Genomic DNA, 25,266 nt, shown 5'->3' with positions numbered 1-25,266 from the left:
AGGCCTATATCAGCCAAGGTGGGGCAGCAGGAATGTGGATGTTCTTGTCTGCAATACCAATGGCAGAGCAAACTTGAGGCATCTGCAGGATGCACCAAGCTGCCTGGCAGGTAGCACAGTTCCCAGGTGACCACATTCACCAGACACAGCAGGGTAGCAGCTGCAGCCCAGAGCACAACAATCCCAGGTCAGAGCAGAGCATCACAGAAAGAGAGCATATTTGCCTACATTAAGATTTACTGAGTAATCACAAGCCCAGGACCACATTGGCCATCTGGGGAAATGGGAAGCTGAGAGATGGGCCTCTGACTATAGGCAGGGTTCATGCCTCCGAGAGGGGAAAGAAGGAGTTTTGGTGACTAGATTTTTAGTCATTTTCAATGAAGAGCAATTCCAATAACAGAAAAACCAGCTTCCCCAAACTTAGATTACTTGTGATTCCTAATTATGTCAGTGTGCTTTGATTTTTATTTGCATTTACAGCATGTAAACTTTTTCTTTTTCAATTGACAGATATCGTTGTATGTCTTCATAGTGTAAACTTTAAGATAAAATTCTACAGTTGATTTATATATCTTCACATTCTCAAATGATTAAGTTGTCTTTGATTATAGAAAATAATATTTGTTTGTTTATTTGCATCTTAGATTTAATTAGAATACAGTTTTAAATTTTGGGAAAGAGTAAATATTTTGCTACTTTATTCTATGAAATATACATTATGGTAAGTAATAAATGCTGTGTCTACATTATAAAAACTACTATTCCAATACAGATTAGACAGTAATTGAATGTACTGCTGATTAGAAAATTACTATACCTTGAAGAAGTAGAAAAGCTTTTTCAGGCTGTTAAACTACTATAGATTAAGCATAAGTATGGTATATATGGGAATTTGAAATTTTTGCTTTTGGGTATTCTATGACTGCATGAACATCTGCTTATATATTTTGCAGATATTTCCAGTTTTGAGATATTCTAATTTTTGCACTCAATTATCAAAATTTAATAGGTTTTATTTCCTTTTTATACTAAAATTATAAATTTTGCAAATATTTGCAGTTTTTAGATATTCTAATTTTTGCACTCAATTACCAACATTTAATAGGTTTTATTTCCTTTTCCTACTAAAATTAGATGCACACAAAGCAAAATTCCTGCCCCTCTTGCTTTATCAGGTGAGTATGTACATGTGAAACTGAGGGAAGAAGAAACAGTACCTACTTGGTGACATTATTCTAAACATGATGTTTTCTTAGCATGAGAAAAATAAAAGGGAAATGTCTCTACTGTTGCCACCTTGTGGCTAAATATGTATAAACAGACCTGAAAAGTTTTTGTTTTGTTTTGTTTTGTTTTGTTTAATAGTAAAGAGCTGTTTAAGAACTGGGTGAATATTTATTTGGAAATAAATAATTGCCATAACATTTATTACACATGACAACTACATTCATATATTTTATTTTAAAATTATTTTTTAAAATATGGAATATATGTGTTATATGGCATACATTCATAGAAATTTTATCTTGAGGGAACATTATCTAACTAAATCTTTTAATTTTACAAGTGAGAAAATTAGGAAATAGTGGTATAGTCTTATTTTGCTTTCTAGTACATTATGACTGGTTAAATAGAGAAAGAAAAATGTATAATACAATTCTTTAAACTATATAGGAGAAATAAATTTAGGAAATATAAACTTTCTAAAGTTTTATAGGAATAGTTAGAGATTATACTAGTGATAAAATAAAATCAAGGTGATAGATTAAATTCACTTTTAGTGCCTACCATATAAAAAACTGTTCTGAAAATCAATTTTTCTTTCCTCTCTGGTTTTAGAATCCCCACTTTTTAGTTGGTCTCAGCTTCCCTTAAAGGCTAGCATGCCTATGTGACTAATTCCTAACCTATGGTTTGTAAGGACAAGAGATGTGGGCAGTTTTCAGGTCATTCCTTAAAGGGCTGATTGTGCTCTTTCTCCCTCCTGAAATGTAGATAGACATGGAGGTAATCTATTTGGAATCACATGAAGGAAAACAATCCCCAAGGATTTTAAAGCAAATTCTTAGAATGAACTTAGGTCCCTAACACCACAGAGTCACCACACTAGCCCTGGACTTAACACTCTGACTCTTAAGTATGAGTCTCTGTTATTTTGAGACTCTTTTACTCTAGCAAAGTTTCTATCAGAACTAATAAAATACAACAATTTTTCAATGGATAGTTGACCATTTTAAATGCTGTAGAAAAATGAAGTAAGACAGGAGTGTGTATAGTGTGCTAAGGCTGCCATAACAAATACTGCAAACAGCGTAGCTTAAACAACAGAAATGTATTCTGTCCGTTCTGGAGGATGGAAGCCAAAACTCAAGGTGTCAGCTGGCTTGTTTCTTCTGAGTCATCTCTTCTTGTCTTGTTCTTGGCCACCTTTCTCACTGGTCTTTCCTCTGTGTGCACACATGTATGTGTCCTAACCTCCTCTTCCGATAAAGATCCCAGTCAGATTGGATTAGCACCCAACTGAAGAAGCTCATTTTATTTACTACCTCTTTAAAGACATTATCTCCAAATACAGTCACACTCTGTGGTTCTGAGGGTTAGGACTTCAACATGCATTTTGCTGGGACACAATTCAGCCCAGAACAGTGAAAATGTTACTTGTGTAACTTAAAAATGCTATATAGCAGATATTTCAGACCGAGATGCCAGTAGCACAAACCAAAATAAAAATATATTGGGCAAGTAACAATTAATAAAAAATATCAAAAGCTCTGTGCCTGTGTCTCCCTACGAATAATTTGTGTTTTCTCTGACCTGACTTTGTCTTCTCAGTTTCTTTTTTTTTCCAACCTTGAAAATTTGGTCAACTCTCCTGCATCTACACTGTCTCCCTAGGACCACTCATTCAGTAGCATATGTCCTACTACTCCTGTCTCAGTCTTTCCACACATCTCCAGGCTCATATATTCATGCATTTCCTGCTTCACGTCTCTATATAGATATATAATGGATATCTCAAACTTAAGGTAGCCCAAATAGAAGCCTTGATCTCTTCTTTAAAGCCAATTCCTTCTCATCTTCATAAACAGCACCACTATCCACAAGTTTTCTAAATCCAAGACCTAGGAATAATCCTCAATTCCTCTCATTCATCACCCCTGACTCTCCACCCACACTCATATGATCTATCATAAAGCTGAATCAATTCTTCTACCAAAACATACCTAAGTTCCATCCTCCTCTCCACCACTGTGAAACCTGTAGTTCAAGTTCATAGTCTGTCATGGGGACTCCTGCAATAGCTCCTAATTGGTCTTTATGCTTCTACTCCTGCCTCCTACAGCCCGTTTTCAACAGAGCAGCTAACTCATATTTTTTAAACATAAATCAGAACATATCACTCTTTTGCTTTAACCACTAATAGTTTTCCATTGCACATGAAATAATACCCAAATCCCTTATCATGGCCTGACGGACCCTACACAATCAGTTCCCTGTCCCTCCCACTTACTTCATCTCATGCTGCTGTCCCCTTGCTCTCTTTGCTCTTCCACACTGGCCTTCTTCCTTTCTTTTGAATGCTTTATAGTCATGTTCATTTGACAACTTTTCACTTGTTGTTTTCTCTGTTTGGAATGCTCTTCTTCTAAGTAATTAGGGTGTCTCCTCCAATGTTACCTTTCAGTGAGGCTCTCCTTGACTTCCGAGAGTAGGCCCCAATCCAAGCACTGTTTATCACATCACTACCGTTTATTTATTTATTTATTATTTATTTATTTTACAGTACTTACGATGGTCTTCCTTTGTGTAGTCATTTTTTAAATTCCGAAACTATTTCTTTTCCCCACTATAATATCAACTATCTGAAAACAGGAACCTTATCTGCTTTGTTAATCATTTTATCCCTAATACCTACAATAAGGTCTAGCAATAAATATTTTTGAATGAATGGACACATGAATGGTGTGAACAGCCTTGTGGAATGTGTATTAGTATGATGATGAGCATCTTCATCTGTTCAAGAAGCTACAATATATTACCATAAACTGAGTGGCTTACAAACAACAGAAATTTATTTCTCATGGTTCTGGAGGCTGGGAAGTCTAAGATCAAGGGACTTGCAAATTCAGTGTCTTTTGAGGATTCATAGCATCTACTAGCTGAGTCCTCACATGGTGGAAGGAACAAACTAACTTTCTGTGGTCTCTTTTATAAGGGCACTAATCTCATTCATGAGGTCTCCACCCTCATGACCTACTCACCTCCCAAAGTCTCCACCTCCTAATACTATCACATTGGTGATTACACTTCAACATAGTAATTTTGGGAGAGTACAAACATTCAGATCATAGCAATGGGCAGAAGCTGGATGGATAGAAGGATAAAGTGCTATTAATGGCCAGGCATAACTCACAATTTTTTGTTTCATTAGCAGACATCCTTCACATCATCCTATATATTTACAGGTCTGAAATCCTTATCTTTTGAACTATCTCCCTAAAGTTCCAACATAATTAACGAAGTATTTCTTAGACATCATCTAGGAAATCTCACAAGCATATCCAACTCAGCATGTCTAAAAAATACTGCTTCATTTCTTCCTCCTCCTCAATCTGGAAGTCAAAAACATCGGCAAATTTTTAGTTCTAATTCTGCTACCAAACATAGAACTTTGAGCAAGCTTACCTCTCTGGGTCACTTTGAAGGATAAAATTAAAGGATAAGTCTTGGTGACTTCTATGTGTTTTTAAATAAATTTATATAATGTAATTATTGAGTCATGTTAAAACATTTTTACCTCCAAATGATTATATCTGAGTAGCTACAGAATGATCAAGCAGCTAATTGTCCCACAGGATTCAGAGTGGACATATTCAAATAAACTGACTGCAATGTCATTTTCCAATATAGTCAATCATTCCTATGCCTTAAGAAGATTCCTCTATATATATATACGCGCGCACACACACACACACACACACACACACACACACATACAGTCTTCAGTACAGTTTAATATCCCTCTGGTGTCCTATATAGATCCTTGCATATGGAAGGTGATTGATAAATATCTGAGAATAGAAACTGCTACTGTACCAGAAACCTACCTCCTTCCCCCTACAGAAAAACATTATGAATACCAATTTGGCTGCCATATCTTTAGAAGTTTATGTGGCACCATGTGGTGTCAACAAGAGTCTTTAAAACCCCTTAAGCAGTTAGAACAAAATGTCAGACATCTGAAAATAGTCTACTCCTTTGATTAAGGAATTGCAGTAAGTTAGATAAAAATATTTTTATTCATAATATAGTCACTAAGCACAGCTTATGTAATGAAATTTACTTTATAGGAGGTGTTGCTAATCACAAAGTTTTTTGAGTAAAACAAAATACGTTGATGTGGGGGTAGCGGAATACAGTGAGCCAAGGGGAGGTGGCCAGGGAAAGTTAAAATGATTCTCCTTCTTAAAGGGTCATCTGGCATTCTCACCCACATCATGATGAGGGTTGCCTTTGTAGGCCTCCCATGAAAGATGAGTTTGCGATCAACGATCAAGATTATACTCTTCTCATAAGATAGAAAAGACAAATTGTAGATATTCTCAGAGAAACATATTAATAAATATAACCTGTATAGGAAGAATAATACAGGAGTGTCATTATTGTCCCCATTTTAATACGCAGTGCAATGGAAGACTAAGAACACTATGACACCAACAATGAGAACAACACATAAGATAAGTAGCCCTCTTAAATTTAAATTATATTTGCAACATAGAGTACAGAGGCAAAAACCTAACCTAGTCTAACCCAGAAGGGGAAAAAAACTTAATTCTCACAGAAAGAAGCCTATATAAGCATGCTCAGCAGGTAGAAAAAAATAATAAGAACAAGAGGTTAGGTGAGTTTAGGAGAAAAGAAGAAAGGGGAATAGCACAAATATAGTTTCTATGTTAAATGATGAAGAGATGAGGCAGCAATGAGGAAGAACCTTCCCTGTATTATCCTCTTTGTATGATTCAAGTGAGTTCATATGTGAGGTTTTGGTCAAACAAATTGGATTGAAGGTCAGAAAACTACAAGATGGTAATCATTACATACAGATCTGAAGAGAAAAGAAAGATCTTGGGGGAAAGAAGGGATAGATGGCAACTCTGTCAGGGACAAATGAGATTAAGAGTCAAAGTAATCTGAAATTGATGATAACTTTGCCAAATTCTGTCATCTGAATGAATAGTATTCAATGAGATGTGCTAAAGGACTCGAACATTGCAACTGAAAAATTCTTTAGACGTTAAAAGCATTTACTTTCAGTTTTGTTTTCATTGACAAGACAAAGGTCTTGTTTCTTTTGGTTTTTCAAATGCTGTGGCAGAAAATTTCCTTAAGACAAATCGTGCCCTCAGGTAGGATGCAACTAAAACTTTTGAACTGTTGTGGAGCTTTCCATCTTGGTCAACAGACAACTTCAAATCTGCTTGCTTATTGAGAAGTGAAGAGGGCAGAGAGGCAGGCCCCTGGGGACCTCACAGGGCAGCTCAGGGCCCGTGGCACGTAAAGGTTCATTATTTGTACCATTCTACTGAAATGACAGTCCCAGAACTTGCAAGAAATGACCCCAGAATAACAATGTATTTCTAATTAACCTTTGGACCATTGCTTCTATTTGATTCTGGAGTTTATTGAAGAAGCCTGACAAAACCAGTATTATAGTGCTTAATTGTTATATATTAAGCCGTAATATGGATAATTAGAAATCAATCAATGTTCTATCTTTCATAAAGAAGGGCAGAGGTTAGTTAGGCTATCTCCTTAGCAGTCTAAGTTTGTGATATGGTTTAAAGGTGAAAATAAATTAGTAACCCTTTCTTCAATAAAATTTGAATAACTTGCCAAGCAGAATAACTTCAGTTTCTGTTTACTGTCACTTCATCACTATGACAGCTGTTAGTTTCATAGGCACAGTTTTATAATTTGGTTAGGTTATAGCAAAAATGAAGTATCTTTATGTATCAGAATAAAGTATCTTTAAGAATCAGAATATGGTGGATAGACAGGGTAACCTCTGATAATTCAGGTTCATGATTATTTGTTACTATATCTTGAGAAAGAATAATAATCCTAATCATAAACAAGAAATTTCTAATACTGCTGAAGGATTTGCTGAAACATACTCTTATATGCTAATATAAGGATTATAAATTGTTATAAAACATTTCTGGAACAATCCAACAAATATATGGTAAGATATTACATTGTTTATATCTTTCAAGAACAATTTTCCTTCTAAGAATATATCCTAAGAGAAAAAAATGGAAATGTAATGAAGGTTAATGTAAAATTATGACTATCATAGCATTATTAGAAATATTGAATTAGTGGAATTAACTTTGAGGGTTAACAGGTGTACCTCTTTTTAAAGTTTAAAAGTATAAAAAAAATTTCTAACCATCATGTCTATAAAAATGTTTAAAAACAAAGTGCTTACATTATAATATGAATTTAAAAGATGGGATATCATTAATTCATCATAATTTCAAACATAACTAGAGATAGAACTATAGAGAAATACAATGAGGCAGATTTATAGTAGAAATCTGTTAGAATTGTGGGAAATTTTTACTTCTGTGTTTTTTGTTTGTTTGTTTGTTTTTTGGAGATAGAGTCTCGCCCTGTCACCTAGGCTAGAATGCAGTGGTGCAATCTCGGCTCACTGCAACCTCTGCCTCCCAGGTTCAAATAATTCTCCTGCCTCAGACTCCTGAGTAGCTGGGACTATAGGTGCACACCACCACACCCAACTAATTGTTTGTATTTATGTAGAGACAGGGTTTCATTGTGTTGCCCAGGCTGGTCTCGAACTCCTGAGCTCAGGCAATCTGCCTGCCTCAATCTCCCAAAGTGCTGGGATTGCAGGCGTGAGCCACTGCTCCCGGCCACTTCTGTGTTTTCTACAATGACCATACATCACTAACATAACCATAAATATTAATAATGTGACTCATTCCTCTGCTTGAGCACCTGAAGATATTGAATAGGTCTATTTCTAAGTGCTAAAATCATTTGTACAAACTAGAAGTTAGAAAAAAAAAACATGCTGTTAATTTTCATTAAAATAATTATTCTTATCAGAGCTACCCCAAATGCATAGCCTAAACTTTTAGGAAGGCCTTGTTATGACTATGACAGTTGGAATAGAGAAACTGGCATTGTTAAAAGTGTTGCCATAGCATCTTTAATGTGATATATTTTTAGTAATGCCTGCGTGTTAGAGTTCATTTTAAAACTCAGAAGGAAGGAAGGAAGGAAGGAAGGAAGGAAGGAAGGAAGGAAGGAAGGAAGGCAGGCAGGCAGGCAGGCAGGCAGGAAGGCAGGAAGGCAGGCAGGCAGGCAGGCAGGCAGGGGGAGGGAGGGAGGGAGGGAGGGAGGGGAGGGGGGGGAGGGGAGGGGAGGGGAGGGGGGAGGGGAGGAGAGGAGAGGAGAGGGGAGGAGACGAGAGGGGAGGGGAGGAGAGGAAGGAGGAAGGGAGGGAGGCAGACAGGCAGGCAGGAAGGAAAAAGAAAGGAAAGAAAATGTGGTACATATACACCATGGAATACTATGCAGCCTTGTTATAACAAACAATGAGATAAGTCCTTTGCAGCAACATGGATGGAGCTGAAGGCTATTATCCTAAGCAAACCAACACAGGAACAGAAAATACTGGATGCTCTCACTTAGAAGTGGGAGCAAAACATTGACTACACATGGACACAACAGAAGAAACAACAGATACTAGGGCCTATTTGAGGGTAGAGGGAGGGAGGAGAGTGAGGATGGAAAAACTACCTATCCATTACTATGGTTATCACCTGGGTGGCGAAATAATCCATATGCCAAACTCCCATGACATGTAATTGACTTATATAACAAACCTGCACATGTGTCCCTAAACCTACATAAAAGTTTTAAAATTGGAAGAAAAAAAAAAAAAGGAAAATAACATGAGCAAAAAGCCACTGTAAGTAATTCCCAGAGGAAAAAAAATCACGAACCCATATAATGTATGGGTTTGGCTAACACTCTGGATTTAATTGAACGTAGTATTAAAGTTTCCAGGGCAACAAAATCAATGTGTCCCCTTCCCTTGATTTCTAATTTGTGTCCACAAAGGTGAGAAAATTTTCTAGGATCTCAACAAAATTGGAGAGAGCTCAGATACTTTTCTCCAGATAATCAAGACTATTAGGCCTAGATCATGTCTACAGTGATGCTAACAAAAAAAGATCAGGATACCAGGACTCACTTTGGTAACTTCTACAGCTCTCTAAACTCTGTCTTTCTGCTCAGCAATTGGACAACATATGCCCAACTGTGACCAGATCTTACCAGGAGACATTGGCTGTCACACAAATAGTCATGAAAAGAGCTAATGGGAAGTACAAAGCTAAGAATAACAACACTGGCACCCTGTGGACCACCTGCCAGCCAGCCAGATCCTGGAAAGTTAGTTAGTGTCAAGCAGATGGTGACTCTGACTGTTTTTACTGAGAGTGAGTATTGGTCACTTTGTAATGAATCAGAAGACCTACTTGAAATCGTTTGGCATAAAATATAAAAAGTTTGATGACATAGTTTCACCCAGACCCATAGTCTAACTATTGGGAGAGTGGATAATGTGCAACGGTACCAGCCATCCAGTCTCAGAAAGGGACTATTAGGATTCTGAGGCCTACATCAAATGGTTTGGGGTAAGAGCAAGATTTTATTCGTGGGTGAAGGGGTGGCATGGGAGGCAGTACAACAAATAATTTAAGTGCTTCACAAAACAACAAATGAAAACCAAGCAAGGAGCCTTGAAGAAGTGAATACTGCTCATTAGAGAACCAGGATGTTGGAAGGGTGAATTAGGAATTCTCTTATTTCAGTGTCACATCAGCATCTGGGTTTTCACTTGCTACATAGCTCCCAAGAAAGGTTAACAGCAGAGATTTACACAATGCTGAAAAGGATGGGCAGTGGGCAGTATGAATACAAAACTATTAGGAATGGAACAGAACCATCTTCTGGAGAACAGCATTCCGGTGCTATCTTGGAAGATCTAGAATTATGTTAAGTCCTGAGCAATCCTCACCATAGATCATGAGTTTCACACAGATAAGCAAAATATTCCACTGTCATGATCTACCTGAACCACGTTTTACATATATATGCTGTTCAATCCCAGGAAAACTAGAGCAAAATACATTTATAGTTCAGTCTAAACTTTTACATCACCACTTCCAAACATAAACAGTGCAAAGCTGGTATCTTGCCACTTACGAAACAGTATGCATGAAAAAGCACATATATGTATTATGCTCATATTAACAAGTTAAAAAAAGTATTTGCTCTTCTTTAATCCTCACTATTGATCTATAAAAGAAATGCATCAGTAGATCAAGATGATGACCTTCATCACCATATAAGAAAAAAAAAATTCTCTCTCTAATGAAGAAATATCTTACCCAAATAGCTTTAGCTAATTGTGCATATTGGGTACCAGATACAGGCACAGATATAGAAATGGAATTAAAAGCAAAGGCATTATTTCTCCTGAAAGTCTCTCTTTCATGTTACTGATGGTCATTTAGTACTATCTTATTAATACAAAAAATAGCATTGTTATTAATCTACACATTACCTTCAATTAGTTAATGTATTAATGTATTTTTCCCACAAGTGGTCTGCCAGTGCCAGGAGCTGGTTATTATCACTTTTATTATATTGACAATTTGCTATCTATTATTTCAGGGACCTTAGAATAGATATATTTTATAGTGAAGAACCAAAAAATAGTATGTAATGCATTAAGTTTTGAAAGAAAAATAAATAGAATTAGAAAGAGTCCAAGAAAATATAATCATAAAGATGTCCTGCATGAAACTAAATTATGGATATTTACATGTATTTGTGTGAAAAGTGGTATAAGAATCATCATTGCATTTCCAATGTGCTTGTGATTCCTACATCATGGATTAATTTTAATTTTAATTATTCTCTTAAGGGAAGAATTCAGAGTATTTATGTCACCCAATTCAAATGACCTAAGTAGAGTATAGTTTATCAACTGAACACTTACAATGCAGGTCAAGTCTACCCTTAGTTTAAAATCATCTGGGGAAAGTAATTATATATGAAAGTAACTATTTAAAACAGCACAACTTATATTTAATTAATGTATGTTTTACATAATGCAAGGGAAGGAGAGCTAATTATAGCTAACACTTACTTGGTACTTACTATGAGCAGGATATTCTCCTAGGCACTAAAAGCCTTCTTCATCTGAATAAAGTAATAAAGATGGAAAAAATTTCAACAGAGAAAACACTGAAATATGTTTTAAGCAAAGAAAAGACCATGAATAAGAAAAGCAGCAGGTAGGAAAATAGTGCTTATGGTTACTGGAAGCTAACTGTGCATGACTGCAGTGTAAGTAGCAAGAAGGTAGGATATAAATCTGGACACTAAAGCAGGGGTGACAAGGTGGAGACCTTGGATGCCATTTATCTTAGAAGTATTTTGAAAAGAGAAATGACCAATCAGCTCTCCAAAAATTGCATTTTAAAAACCATTAAATTTGGTTCCAGTGTGATGAAATAATGGACCAAGCTTTGAAAATAGGAGCATGTTTCCTAGGATTTCAGGAAAACACAACTAGCTCAACAAAACTAAGTAAGTAAACAGATAGACTCAACCACTAATATATCCATTGGGAACTTTGTTCTACTGCCTAAAAGACTTAAAAAATAACTTAAATAATGACACAATTTTTTACTGTTTGCTTATCTGATTTTTAATCACTTTTCAGCAATCCAAGGCTAGGAAGGAGGCTCAATGACATCTCCAGGGACTCATTCAACTCTTTTTCCAGTTTTGCCAACCTTAGCAGGGCCTTTTGACCTTAAATTGCAAGCTGGCTGCTGCATTTCCAGTCATGCATTGGCATCTGAGCAGAATAAAGGAGCAAGGACAAAAGACTCATACAGTCACTATATACAGCCATCCCTCAGTATCTGCAGCGGGATTGGCTCCAGTATCCCCCACAGATACCAAATCCACGAATGCTCAAGTCCCTTATATAACATGATATTGTATTTGCATGTAACCTACATACATCCTCCAGTATACTTTAAGTAACTAGTTCTTATACTGTATTGTTCTTTTTACTTGTGATATTTTTTATTATTGTATTGGTGTGTCTTATTGGTTTTTTTCAAACATTTTTGTTTGTTTGTTTTTAATTGTCTTTGAGACAGGGCTTCTCTCTGTTGACACCTGGAGACCAGCGGCTCAATCTTGGCTCACTGCAGCCTTAACCTCCTCAGGATCAGATGATCCTCCCACCTTATCCTCCAGAGTAGCAGGGACTACAGGGGCATGCCAGTCACCATGCCTGGCTACTTTGTGTATTTTTTGTAGAGATGGGGTTTCAACATGTTGCCCAGGCTTGTCTTGAATTTCTGGGCTCAAGTGATCCACCCACCTTGGCTTTCCAAAGTACTAGGATTACAGGCATGAGCCACGGTGCCTGGCCTCTGAATATCATTGATTGGTAGTTGGTTGAATGTGCATATACAGAACCTGCAGATAAGTAAAGCCAACTGTACTAGCAAAGTTTTGCCTTCTCATTAAGGATAGCAAGACTTCCTCAAATACTTGGACTCACAACTACCTGCCAGAAATGTGTTCCATGATCATCCACTGTCATAAGGAAATGAAGTTTACTTTCCAGTCTCTATGATATAGTAAATCAAAAAAGAAATATCAGGCCAGGCGTGGTGGCTCACGCCTGTAATCCCAGCACTTTAGGAGACCCAGGCGGGAGGATCACGAGGTCAGGAGATCGAGACCATCCTGGTTAACACAGTGAAACCCTGTCTCTAGTAAAAATAAAAAAAAATTAGCCGGGCGTGGTGGCAGGCGCCTGTAGTCCCAGCTACTCGGGAAGCTGAGGCCGGAGAATGGCATGAACCCGGGAGGCAGAGCTTGCAGTGAGCCGAGATTGCGCCACTGCACTGCATTCCAGCCTGGGTGACAGAGCAAGACTTCATCTCAAAAAAAAAAAAAAAAAAAAAAATTTTGTGTGTGTGTGTGTGTGTGTGTGTACAAAACGTATATATATATACACACACATATATTTATATATTATATATTTATATATTATATATAAATGTATACATTTTTATATATGCATTTATATATATATAAATGAGAGGGAAACAGAAAAGAAGCCTTCAATAGCTGCCAAAGCAGTGGATTTAGTCGTATTTTCTGGGGGAGGAGAAGATACTTCTAACTCTTAATGTACTTCAATTCTTGACTATTCTTTCCTAATGCTGGTCTAAGAATTTATATTCAGAATCACAGGTAGAAGTGGATGGCTCCCATCAGATTAAAGACTACTTTGACAGGAAGAGTGAAACTAGTTCCATGTGGACAGATAATTGAATGAGACAAAATTCATGAAAAAGGGATTATAGCAATGGAAAGCCACAGGGCAACAAATATCACTTACGTCTAACACCACTCTGACTACTCAACAATGATCGTCCCCATCTTCCTGCAGTGATTTTGTCCAGTAATCTGTAGCCTTGTTCTTATGGAAGGTAGGTATCCCTTGGTAGATTATAATTCATCTTAGCCAGTCACAAAAATCCAAAACTCCTTTGCAAGTGATTAGATTAACAGTGATTATATGACCCCCAGTTTTAGCCAATGAGACATAGGGAAAAAAATATACTGGGAGTGTATCAAATAAGGTTTTCTTCTGGATAATATATATATATACACACACATATATATGTGTATATATATGTATATATATATTTGTGTGTGTGCCTCAGAGCTGCTATTGCCATCTGTGAGAATGAAAAGAGCTATAACCTACACAAATAGCAAAAAGGGAAAATGTAAAATGCATGTGGGTATCTGATTATTTAACTTAGTTATTGAAGCAGCCCTCAAATCACCCTCCCCTGGATTTCTTATTATTTGAGATAATAGTTTAAGTCACCATTAATTGGGGAGTTTGTACTTGCAGCCTAGAGCATTTTAACTGACATTATATCAGTTAAAATGTAACATTCACATTAACAGTGCAACATTCAAATTAAGATTTTAGGAATCCAAAGAAGAAATTAAGGGGCTAATTTAGATCACAGATCATGGTCTAGGACTTAGGCCCATGAAAACAGATGCAGGGGAGAACAGAAGTAAATAAAAAGAGGAAGTGTTCACAATAAAGTAACTTTATGATTTAAGTACATTTTGTTCACACAAAATGGAATCTTGGAAACTAAATAGAAGATTAGCTCTCATTCTTTGGCCAACACAGAATGTGACAGTTTATTGACTCACTTATTATTAGTACAAAAGTCACTGTGCTATTATGCACTGGGTCTCAAAGTAGCATATGCAACATCCCAGAAAATGGCTTTGATGGGAGTAAGACACTAATTAGGGTTTTTGCAAGGATCCAGCAGGTTTGCCATGGCACATCTGGCAGAAAAATAACGGAGAGTGTCTGTGATTCACATGAGGAAACTCTGACAATAAAGTATTTCTGTCAGATTAACATTTTTCTCATGCTATGATTCTACTGGCTTTTATGAAATATAAACCTTTATTAAGCTGAACAAAATTTACAGCAGAACAAAATTGATGATAAATAACATATCATGAGGTTATTTCATTGTAAAATGTACTTTTCAGAAGCATTAGAGGAAGAAAATGCAATATAACTGATAGATACTTTGTGAAAAAATCCATTTACAATTAGGGTCATTTCTGGACTATGGTGTGTGATTGCTAGGACAAATCACAGTGTAAGCTGTAACCTTCTTCCCACACTCAATATTTTTATCCAATAAAATAATGTGCTCAAAAAAAATCTCAAGGGCAGCCTTGAAGAAGAAAAGTAGGAAAAGAGTATAACACTTTTGTCTCTGGAGAAGGGACAGTACAGTCCCTCCAGCTATTCATTAATGGTAGTGGAGGGATTTATAAACTGATTAAATGTATTAGCATCTCATCTGACTTTGCCAGCACTATCATGGTTCACAAAGAACTTTAATGTACAAAATCTCACTTAAATTTGAACCAATTATGAGTAACAGACGTTAATATCCTTCTCCTGATGTTCCGTATTAACCTCTCCCACAACATTCAATGTCTACCCTTCTCAGTTTCCTGTGACCCAAAAGAATGAACTCTACTGATTATACCATCTGAGCTAGCTCCTACTTGGATTCAGCCAATGGGAGGAATGACTGGGAAATCAGAAGGCAGGAGGAGGAATAATTCTTCCCCAGCTCCCTCACTATGTCGGTACCACAGTTCTTGCAGTGCTGTATCCATCTATGGCCTCAGCATCTGATGGGAGTCCCCCTCCTCAGTGGCTCCTATTCTCACCAGGCTCTAGTGACACTTTTTTCCCTTTGAATTTTCAAGCCTAGTGTGGTAACAGCTTCCATGATATTTAGGACTTAGATGTGTTGATATCTGTTATTAATTCTCTTAACCCTGACCATACTTCTATCAATAATTCATCAGTGTGACTTCTCTTTCGTTGAGACCCCAAATCGACACTTTCCCCATTTCAATTATGAGGTTTAGCATTGTTAACTGACTTTTCCAAGCACACAGCTAGTAAGTGAGAGTAACTTACCTATCTTCTGTTCTCAGTTCACAGCTCATTCCCTTATACTGTATTATCTTTATATGTACATGCATTTTAAATACCTGCTTTCCTCTTTCCACTTCTGTGTATCACCAGAGAAACTCAATTATCAATAGTCAAGACCGAGAAGACTTCTCAATTTGTCATAATTTCAAAAAGGCTTTGATCAGTGTTCATTTCAGAAAAGTATCTGAAATGTAAACTCATTGAAGCATTTTTCCATCACTTTCATAAAAATTATTCTTCTAAGTAAATATATGATCCTCACAATGTTGAAAAGTTTTTGGAAGGAATTACTTAAGAAGTAAGCAGTTCAGCAGAATGAGACTATTTTTTCTGAAATTATTTTTTTCAGAAAAATATGATCAAAGAAAGTAAAAAACAAAGTGTCTCAAAATAGCCATTCACTTCTTCATTCATATCAGTATAGCCCTGAAGGCACACAATCCTTAGGCCAGCACTTAATTGACTTAGGCCATGAAAATAGCTATAGGGAAGTCATATCAAGAGGCAGAGATACATTCTCTGTTTCATTTTTTTTCCTTTTTTCTGTGATTGGTTTAGAATGCATAAACTCATTTATAGAGATAACTAAAAAAATTATGACAGTCTTTCAGTTCTATTTTGCTCTTTCTGAAATCATGATGACTTTGGATATATGTAGAATTATACTATTAAAATTGTAGGCTGGGCATGGTGGCTCACTCCTGCAATCCCAGCCCTTTGGGAGGAGGAGGTGGTTGGATTACCTGGGACCAGGAGGTCGAGACCAGTCTGGCCATGTGGATTACCTGGGACCAGGAGGTCGAGACCAGTCTGGCCATCATGGCGAAACCTTGTCTCTACTAAAAATACAAAAATTGGCCAGGCATGGTAGCACACTCCTGTAGTCACAGCTATTCTGGAGGCTAAGGCAGGAGAATCGCTTGAACTTAGGAAGCAGAGGTTGCAATGAGCTGAGATTGCCTGGGTGACAAAGCGAGACTCTGTCTCAAAAAAAAAAAAAAAAAAAAATATATATATATATATATATATAAAAATTACAATGCTATAAAATTAAAAATTAGATCTTGTCTTTTAATTATATGATGACTTCCTCCTAGGTGAACTTTACATTTTTATTTCAAAAGACAAGTTAAATTTTTTAAATTGAGTATGAACCAGATTATTATAATTACAACTATTTCACTAGGAGTGCTTTTTCTCCTAAACTATAGGTTCCTTAAGAGCAGGTACCACATCATAATAATTTCTACAATTTCAGAACTACTCTGAAATATAGTGGGCACTAGCCAAATGTATACTGAATTAATTGTGATATTTTTAGCACAAATATACCCTGATAATCCTTTGCCATGTTTGTACTAAATTCAAAATGTTTCCTACTGACCATAATGCTGTTTGTGTGAAATAGGGTTATATATTTTCTTCCAATATTCCTCAAAGACAGTATGTCAGTCAGCCACCCTAGAACATTCACACTTCTATCTACAAGATTCTCAGCCTTCCTTTCCCAAAATTTACAGTAACAGTGCAACTGCTAGCTACAGTTTCTATATGAGCATGTGTCTTCACAAGCACTCTGGACATGAAACACTTTTGTACATGTATAACCGACAGTACATAAGACAGAAATAAGACTTTACTTGAACTTTTTAAAAAGTAGATATTGTCAACTCTGGACACTAGAATCTTAATTTCAAATTGCTCAATTGTTGGTTAAGTCTCAAGTTCAATCAACTTGAGCTTTGGGAAGGAATGACTTCTTAAGGACACAGGAAGGGGAGCATCACACACTGGGTCCTATTGCAGGGACGGGGGAGGGGGGAGGGATAGCATTAGGAGATATACCTAATGTAAATGATGAGTTAATGGGTGCAGCACACCAGCATGGCACATGTATACATACGTAACAAACCTGCATGTTGCGCACATGTACCCTAGAACTAAAAGTATAAAAAATTAATTAATTAATTAATTAAAACATTGTACTGGAAAAAAATATTTTTTAAAAAGGTGGGCAAAGGAAAAAAAATGTAAGAAGTTCAGCGTAATACTATTTTTTCTGAAACTATTTTTCAGAAAAATATGATTGAAAAAAGCAATAAAACAAAGTGTCTCAAAATAGCCATTCAATTCTTCATTTATATCAGTATAACCCTGAAGGTACAAAATACTTAGGGAAACATTTAATTGGAGGAGCCATAATGCTCGGCAAATTGTGATACATGTTGTGCACATCCTCCTTCTTTCTTCCATTTGTTTGAATTGATTGAGAATTTTTTTCCTATTTCATTTATTTTTTCTTTCTATGAATTTGAAAGTTACTCTTAGTGTTCACCCTAATTATGTCCCTAATATTTTAGGGACATATTTAACTCTTCAAAGATTAACTGTTTTTATCCTCTCGAATGAAATAATATAACTTTAACATCCAACAATTGATATTACCTGAAAGATATATTTCTCTTTCTCATGCATTCATCACTATGGATCGCTGTTTTTTAACCAACATTCATTTTACTGCACTTTGTGAAAGAAATTATACTGAATATGTAAAAATCAAGTATGAACTGTTCAAATAATAAATTAATAGAATTAAAAATTACATCCTTCTTTATCTTCCTTCAAGCCTCCCACCCCTTCTAGTAATAATCTCTGTCAACAATTCAGTTTGTATCCATCTGGATTTATTATTCTACATTTACAAACAGGTAGGTATAGATGCAGATATGCACACGTATGATTTGAAATGGTTATGGTTTTGAAGGTTTTATTTACATAAATTGGAACATATTTTCTGCTTTTTCTTTTTCCCTTATATCTTCAAGAGATTTTTCTGTCTATACAATACATCATTTCACTGAAGAGGAAATAAAGACCCAGAAAGGTGAAGTGACTTGCCCAAAGTCACACAGCTATTAGCTCCAAAGATCGTTATGAAAGATTTTCCTCCCTTATCAGTCAGGATAGGATAGATTGTACTTCTGGCAACAATTAATCTTTAAAATCGCAGGGGCCTGCCACTACAAAGATGTGTTTCACACTCACTTTGTAAGTCCATGCACAGTCTCTCCACTTACCTTACCTCCAGGACTCAGAAGCAGCCTCTACCAGTCTCACAGCAGAGGTAGAAGGAAGATGCCAAATCATTACCTGGCCCAGAAAGCTTCCTCAGTAACATTCCATTGGTCAGAGCAAATTACAGGAATAAATCTGACATCAAGGTGGTGGAGAAGTATAATTGTCAACAACAAGAGGAGCCATAATGCTTGGCAAATTGTAATACGTGTACATGTCCTCCTGCTTTCTTCCATTTATTTGAATTGATTGAGAACTTTCTTCCTATCCCATTTTTTTCTCTCTGTGAATTTGAAAGTTACTCTTAGTGTTTACCCTAAAATGTTAGAAGCATATTTAACTCTTCAAAGACTATTATTTTTATCCTCTCAAACAAAATAATTTAATTTTAACATCTAAGCATTGACTTACATGCTATTATGCTCCACTATTTTAGTTATTTTTATTATTTCACAAATCATATTTTATTGCTTTTGGTTTTTCAAACAACATTTGTGGTAATTTATCCATTTTTATCACATATTCTGGTAACTCTTTCCTTTTTTAATTACAGATATTCATTGTGGAATTATTTTCTAGTCTTTCAGAGTGTATCCTTTAGAAAATCTTTCAGTAAGAAACTATTAGTAATAAACTCTCTTTTTAGCTCTCACTGAAAATGCCTTTTTATCTCCCTCTTCCTTGGTTATACTGTTCTAGGTTAAGATTTATTTTTGTATCACATTTTGAAAATGTTATTTTGCTATTTTTTGGCTCCGTTATTGAGGATGAGAAATATTTGGCTGATCTAAATGTTGTTTTCAGTATTTAATCTGTCTTTTCCCTCTGGGTGCTTCTAAGATTTTCTTTTTTATCTTTGATCATCTTCAGTTTCAGTAGGATGGATCTTTGGTTTGACCGCAAATCTCACAAGAGTTATAGTTAGATTGTCTCAAGAGATATTATATTTTACCCTTGAACCCAGAACCTCTGCAAAGAGTAATTATTCCTTGTTGATTATTTTACAGACAGTGTAACTATCGCTGGTCTGACTTTATGCAGAGGTTCTCTTGTTAAACTTCTGACACAGCAGGACCTAGGCTTTGTCTTTTGACTCTATAGTCCTAGACAGCCATATAAATGAAGTTCATGGAACAAAACATGGATAAATGGAGTTCCTTAGAACAGTCAGGGAGTTGAATCTTGCTCGCCCAACTCTAGATTCATGATCCTCACTATATATTTCCCTTTTGAGGATTTATTTGACTTCTTTTTCTGAATCAGCAATGCAGTTATAGATGTATTTGTAGATGATTTTCAGGAGAAGTGGGTAGGGAAGATAATGTGCCAAAACACTGCCAAGGAAATTCCTGATGGGCTTGTTCAATAAAAATTTCACAAGCACATAAAGAAGGCTTGGCGCGCTCTCTCTCTTTTTGACATTCCCACTTGCCATTTTTCAAATAGGAAGAAAACAGTTTAATTTAATTGAATCTATTTGGTGAAATAAAAGAAATGTCACTTTCTACACACATATATATAATAAAAAACAATATACAGAATATTTTTCTTTTTTAAACAAAATTTACATTTTATTTAGACTAAAATAAATTATACAAAATTGATTTTCCTCACCAAAAATAGCAATATTTTCTGTAATATTTCTAGATAAAATACAAAACACTTATTTTTGTAGTTTGCCAGCTTTTGTTTACAAATCAAGATGAGGCAGAAGATACAGTCATGGAAAAAGACAGAAGAAAACATACAAGTCAGTTGTCAGTATTCACGGCCTCTGATCCTGCCTTGACCATAAAGTGTTCTACATACTCCTGTTAAAAAGCATATGATGATGTAGTTTCAACAAAGAAATATAAACAGTAACAGCCAAATGTGGAACAACAACAGCAGGCTTTTCCATTCAAACTTCAACTGTAACTTGTTCCTTTAAGTTCATTTACTAAGACAAAACCTGCTCTAAAGTCCTTGTTTCTTGATCTCACAAGCTTCTCACTCTGGTCATTCTTTAACTGTCAATTACAGAGTTTTAACAACATACCTGAAACTCTTCTTAGTCCAAGGTCAATTATAAGGTTTATTTTAACATATTATAAGATGTACTCCTTACTCCTACACCTCCTCAAAATATATTTCTTCAAATAATTGATAACTCAATATCCAACAATCAAATCCAAAGTGATAATAAATGTTATACCTAAAATGCCTTAACTAAAACAATTCCAGAGTGCCAGTAGCAGAGATCATGCAGAAATAAAACAGGGTGTTTTCAATGCTAGCTTCTGGAAGAAAAAATAGGTCCTCAAAGCATCAGATTTCAAACAGGAGCCATTTAAATAGTAAGATTATCAGTAATTAATGTATTCAATGGGAGGCCTATAGGCAAAGATATTCAGTGACTGAGTGACCTGCATACACCTTACAGCTTTCCTTCCAAATATCAAATGTAAGATGAAGTCCATTTAAAGAAGCTTTTAAGTATCTGTAATGATTTTTGAATTATCTGTGGGGAATTCTGACTTAGTGGGATAATGTTTGATATATGTGTCCACCATTAAATCCAGAACATGCTTTAGATCAAAATGTATGTTAAGCAAAGCCAAGTTACTCGACCTTTGGTCTGTCGAAGGTTTCCTCAAGTATGTTTTGAGATGCTTTGTCCATTTTCATACCACTAATTCTCAACTTTTATCACAGGAAGAATACACAGGACCTTCAGCAACGCATACACATTAGTAAAATCTTGATTTAGTCAAGTGGAGAGTTTCATAAATGGTGGATGGAAGCTCTATATTTTTCCCTCTGCCTTTCCATTTGATTCTTCAACAATGCAGTTTGGCTGAGAGCATATTGGGACGGGGTAAGTCACTTCTACACACGCCAGTATAGTGTTCCTCTAATGTATAAAATTTGAGCTGACCTGTGACTGAGGGTAACAGAGATAAGCATTTACGAGCTTTGAGGTGCTGTTCTGAAAACCCACCTTTAAGTTCCTGAATAATGTACTCCACTGTTGAACATGCGTTTTCTTTTTCTTTTTTTTTTTTTTTTTTTTTTGGAGGTGGAGTCTCGCTCTGTCGCCCAGGCTGGAGTGCAGTGGTGCGATCTCGGCTCACCGCAAGCTCCGCCTCCCGGGTTTACGCCATTCTCCTGCCTCAGCCTCCCGAGTAGCTGGGACTATAGACTCCCGCCACCATGCCTGGCTAATTTTTTGTATTTTTAGTAGAGATGGAGTTTCACCATTCACAGGATGGTCTCGGTCTCCTGACCTTGTGATCCGCCCGCCTCAGCCTTCCAAAGTGCTGGGATTACAGGCGTGAGCCACTGCGCCTGGCCGAACATGGCTTTTCTTTATAAAAACTCTCATAGGGTAGTTGGAATTTCAGGTTACCTTGCTGAATTCTGTGGAATTTCTCAGGGAATTTCATTTGAATATCAAATTGGATAGTCATATTATGACTTCCTCAAACCAAAACTCATTATAAACTTCAATTTTTTTTCCATCACTTTACTGAGTGACTCCAGTATTGCAGTCAAGCTACTGGTTGCAGACAAGACCTCAGAGGTTTGCCCCTAGAGATTTTTCCAAAAGTCTCTTGTAAAAAACAAAAACAAACAAACAAACAAACAAAAGGACATTTTAAAGAACAACAATGGTAACAATGAAATCAAAACCTGTTACTGTACTTCACGGTACAAATGCATTATTATTGCATCTAATATTTGTCACTATTTGTACCATGCAAACATAAAACAAGTGCTTTCATGAGGCCCACTAAAATTTCAAAAGCATCCTGCCTTCCTGTCCATGGTGAATGTCAAATTTCCTTCAGTTTTTTACCCCTTTCTTCACTCTTCAGAAAAAGAAAAAAATTACATTTCAAGTTCTAAAAGCAGTTGTGGTAATTGATTGATAGAAAAAAATGAACAAACTTCAATTGTTCCCAATGCAACAGAAACTCCCCATAACAGTCAGTGATTCCACCAACCACATATTTAAGGCATAAGGAGAAGAGAGATATCTCCTCTGTAGATATCTTGGGGATATTTTTGTAAAAGTCTAGAAGCAACTACTTTCATTTTAGAAGAAAATTCAGTGGACAGAATGGAAGCCTGCCTGTAACAATACTCTATTTGTAGCCCCCACTTCTCAGTTGCCACAGTGTGGAATTTTACAGCCAAAATTTGTGCATAACTTCCTAAGTTGGGAAGCCTACAAAATCCTCTTTCAGGTTATGAGATTCATGGACAAACCTCGCCAACACAGGTGATGCTCTTCCCCCACTATGTCCTCTATATTGACAGTGATAAGGGAAAGAAGAGTGAGATTCTCACTTCCCTGAACATTTCTACCTGAATACAGCTCTCGCAGATCTCTAGCATCTGTTTCTGATGGGTTTCTTAGCAGAACAGTGCATTAACTGCAGTTGTCTCAAAGTGCTTTCTCGGGACCTCTTCGCCAGAATTTATCAGCCACTCCAGCAGTTCTTAGAAGTTATCAGGAGCAAAGAGACCTGGGATTTCATCAGCTTTATATTTATACAGAGGTATGTTTTGCTTTCCTGTAAGAATACAAATTTCGAATCGAAATTTTAGGTATTCTTTGTTTTGCTTCTCTTCAAGGGTTAGAGATACAATGTCCTCAACTCCTTCCGCACTTGGGATTCTGAGCATTGCTGTTACTAGTTTCTTTATGTTATTTCCTTTTCCTGTTGAGAAGTTTGGTCATTTTTTTTTTCCTGTTTCCATGTCCTGATTTCTTTTTTTTTTTCTTCTTTTTTTTTTTTTTTTTTTTTTTTTTTTTTTTTTTTTTTTTTTTTTTTTTTTTTTTGAGATGGAGTCTCGCTCTGTCACCCAGGCTGGAGTGCAGTGGCCAGATCTCAGCTCACTGCAAGCTCCGCCTCCCGGGTTTACGCCATTCTCCTGCCTCAGCCTCCCAAGTAGCTGGGACTACAGGCGCCCGCCACCTCACCCGGCTAGTTTTTTGTATTTTTTAGTAGAGACGGGGTTTCACCGTGTTAGCCAGGATGGTCTCGATTTCCTGACCTCGTGATCCGCCCGTCTCAGCCTCCCAAAGTGCTGGGATTACAGGCTTGAGCCACCGCGCCCGGCCCCTTCCATGTCCTGATTTCATCTTCACTCAATTCTTTTATTCATTTTCTGTGTCTACTATGTGGATTGTCTAAATGATTAGTAAGAGCACATTGTGTGGATATTGCGTTATCTCAAAGAACTACCCTGTAAATACAAGGTCTACAGATCACAGAGTTCTCAAATTGTTTGGCACATAATTGATAATGTTTATTTAGTTGATCAAGTGTTCTATCTTCTAAGTCTCTTCTCTGCTACAATTCTCCACCCACTCCTGGCATCTGGCCGACCCCCAAGAACCTGAAGAAGGCCAGGTAAGACTCCTTGCTCTTCCCCTTGCAGTTGGGGACAGTGCTGAAGTTCAACCTTGTCACTGCCTGCCTGCTGACCCAGACCCTCATCCCACATCCTCAGAGTATCCTACAGGCCTGTCTGGCTGGAGAGAGAAGCCTGGCTGGTGACAAAGGGAGGGGCAGGCTACACATGCTTTTCTGCTTTTAAATTCCAGTCTTTATTCAGGTAGGATATGTTTTCTCTCTGAGCTCACTGTTTTGAAATCATCAGTACCACCAATAACACGGCAAACACACTATGAGCACTGACAAATTGCTGACAAGAGGACTAAGAATTCTTCAGAACTGCAATTAATGATTACTAGTTGAACTCTATTTTCTATTTTCACATAGATTCAAATAAGTTTTCAGAAAAATTCATCATTATCCAAACCTCTCACTATCCCATATCTAAAGGGAACCAAATAGATTCAGATATTCAGATATCACAACATCCTTTACCATGTGAACACAACTATCCAAACAAGTTATATAAATCCAGGAGCTGAGTAAATTCAAAGAACAAAGGTTACTTGTATTAAATAAGACCTAGTATAAGAAAGTGATATGTATGGCATAGATTAGGTAAAGAGTATAGACTTTATGGATATAAAGAAGATCAATGGAAGACAGAGAACTAGGTAACAAAAGAAAAAAGACATTACATTTCCCTAACTATAGGCAAGAAGAGAAAAGCATCATATAGGTGAAATGTAATTTCCAAGAGCCATTCCTCATTCATCTTCTTGAAAAGTCTATGATATTTTTTCTCATATCACCTTATCAAGTATCTTTTCTGTATTGATTAAATATGGTTAAGAATATCCACTAGTTTCTTCGGCAGGTACTTTAACAGCTTCAGTCCTGCTTGCGTGCATTCTAGCCATAGTTTGGATATATCACTGACCAAGAAAAATGAGTGGAGCTGCACAGATAAATTTGTGAAGCAAATTCTCTACAACCTCTTTCTTCTCCTCTGTCCCCATCTGTAACTCTCCATTCCAAATGCAAGCAAATTTCTAAATCTCCTTGTTAAACTGAGAAAGATTCAAATACATTTAT

The 25,266-nt window shown here is 36.5% G+C and overlaps 1 pseudogene; it reads right to left on the bottom strand.

Annotated features, from left to right (window-relative positions):
- Nucleotides 1–22,497: 22,497 nt before the first annotated feature.
- On the bottom strand, nucleotides 22,498–24,125 carry LOC126953406 (52 kDa repressor of the inhibitor of the protein kinase-like; annotated as a pseudogene).
- Nucleotides 24,126–25,266: the final 1,141 nt, after the last annotated feature.

Source organism: Macaca thibetana, chromosome 4, assembly GCF_024542745.1.
Source record: "Macaca thibetana thibetana isolate TM-01 chromosome 4, ASM2454274v1, whole genome shotgun sequence".
Lineage (NCBI taxonomy): Eukaryota > Metazoa > Chordata > Mammalia > Primates > Cercopithecidae > Macaca > Macaca thibetana.
The sequence above is the reverse complement of the archived record's forward strand: the minus strand, read 5'-3'. Positions and strand labels throughout refer to the sequence as shown.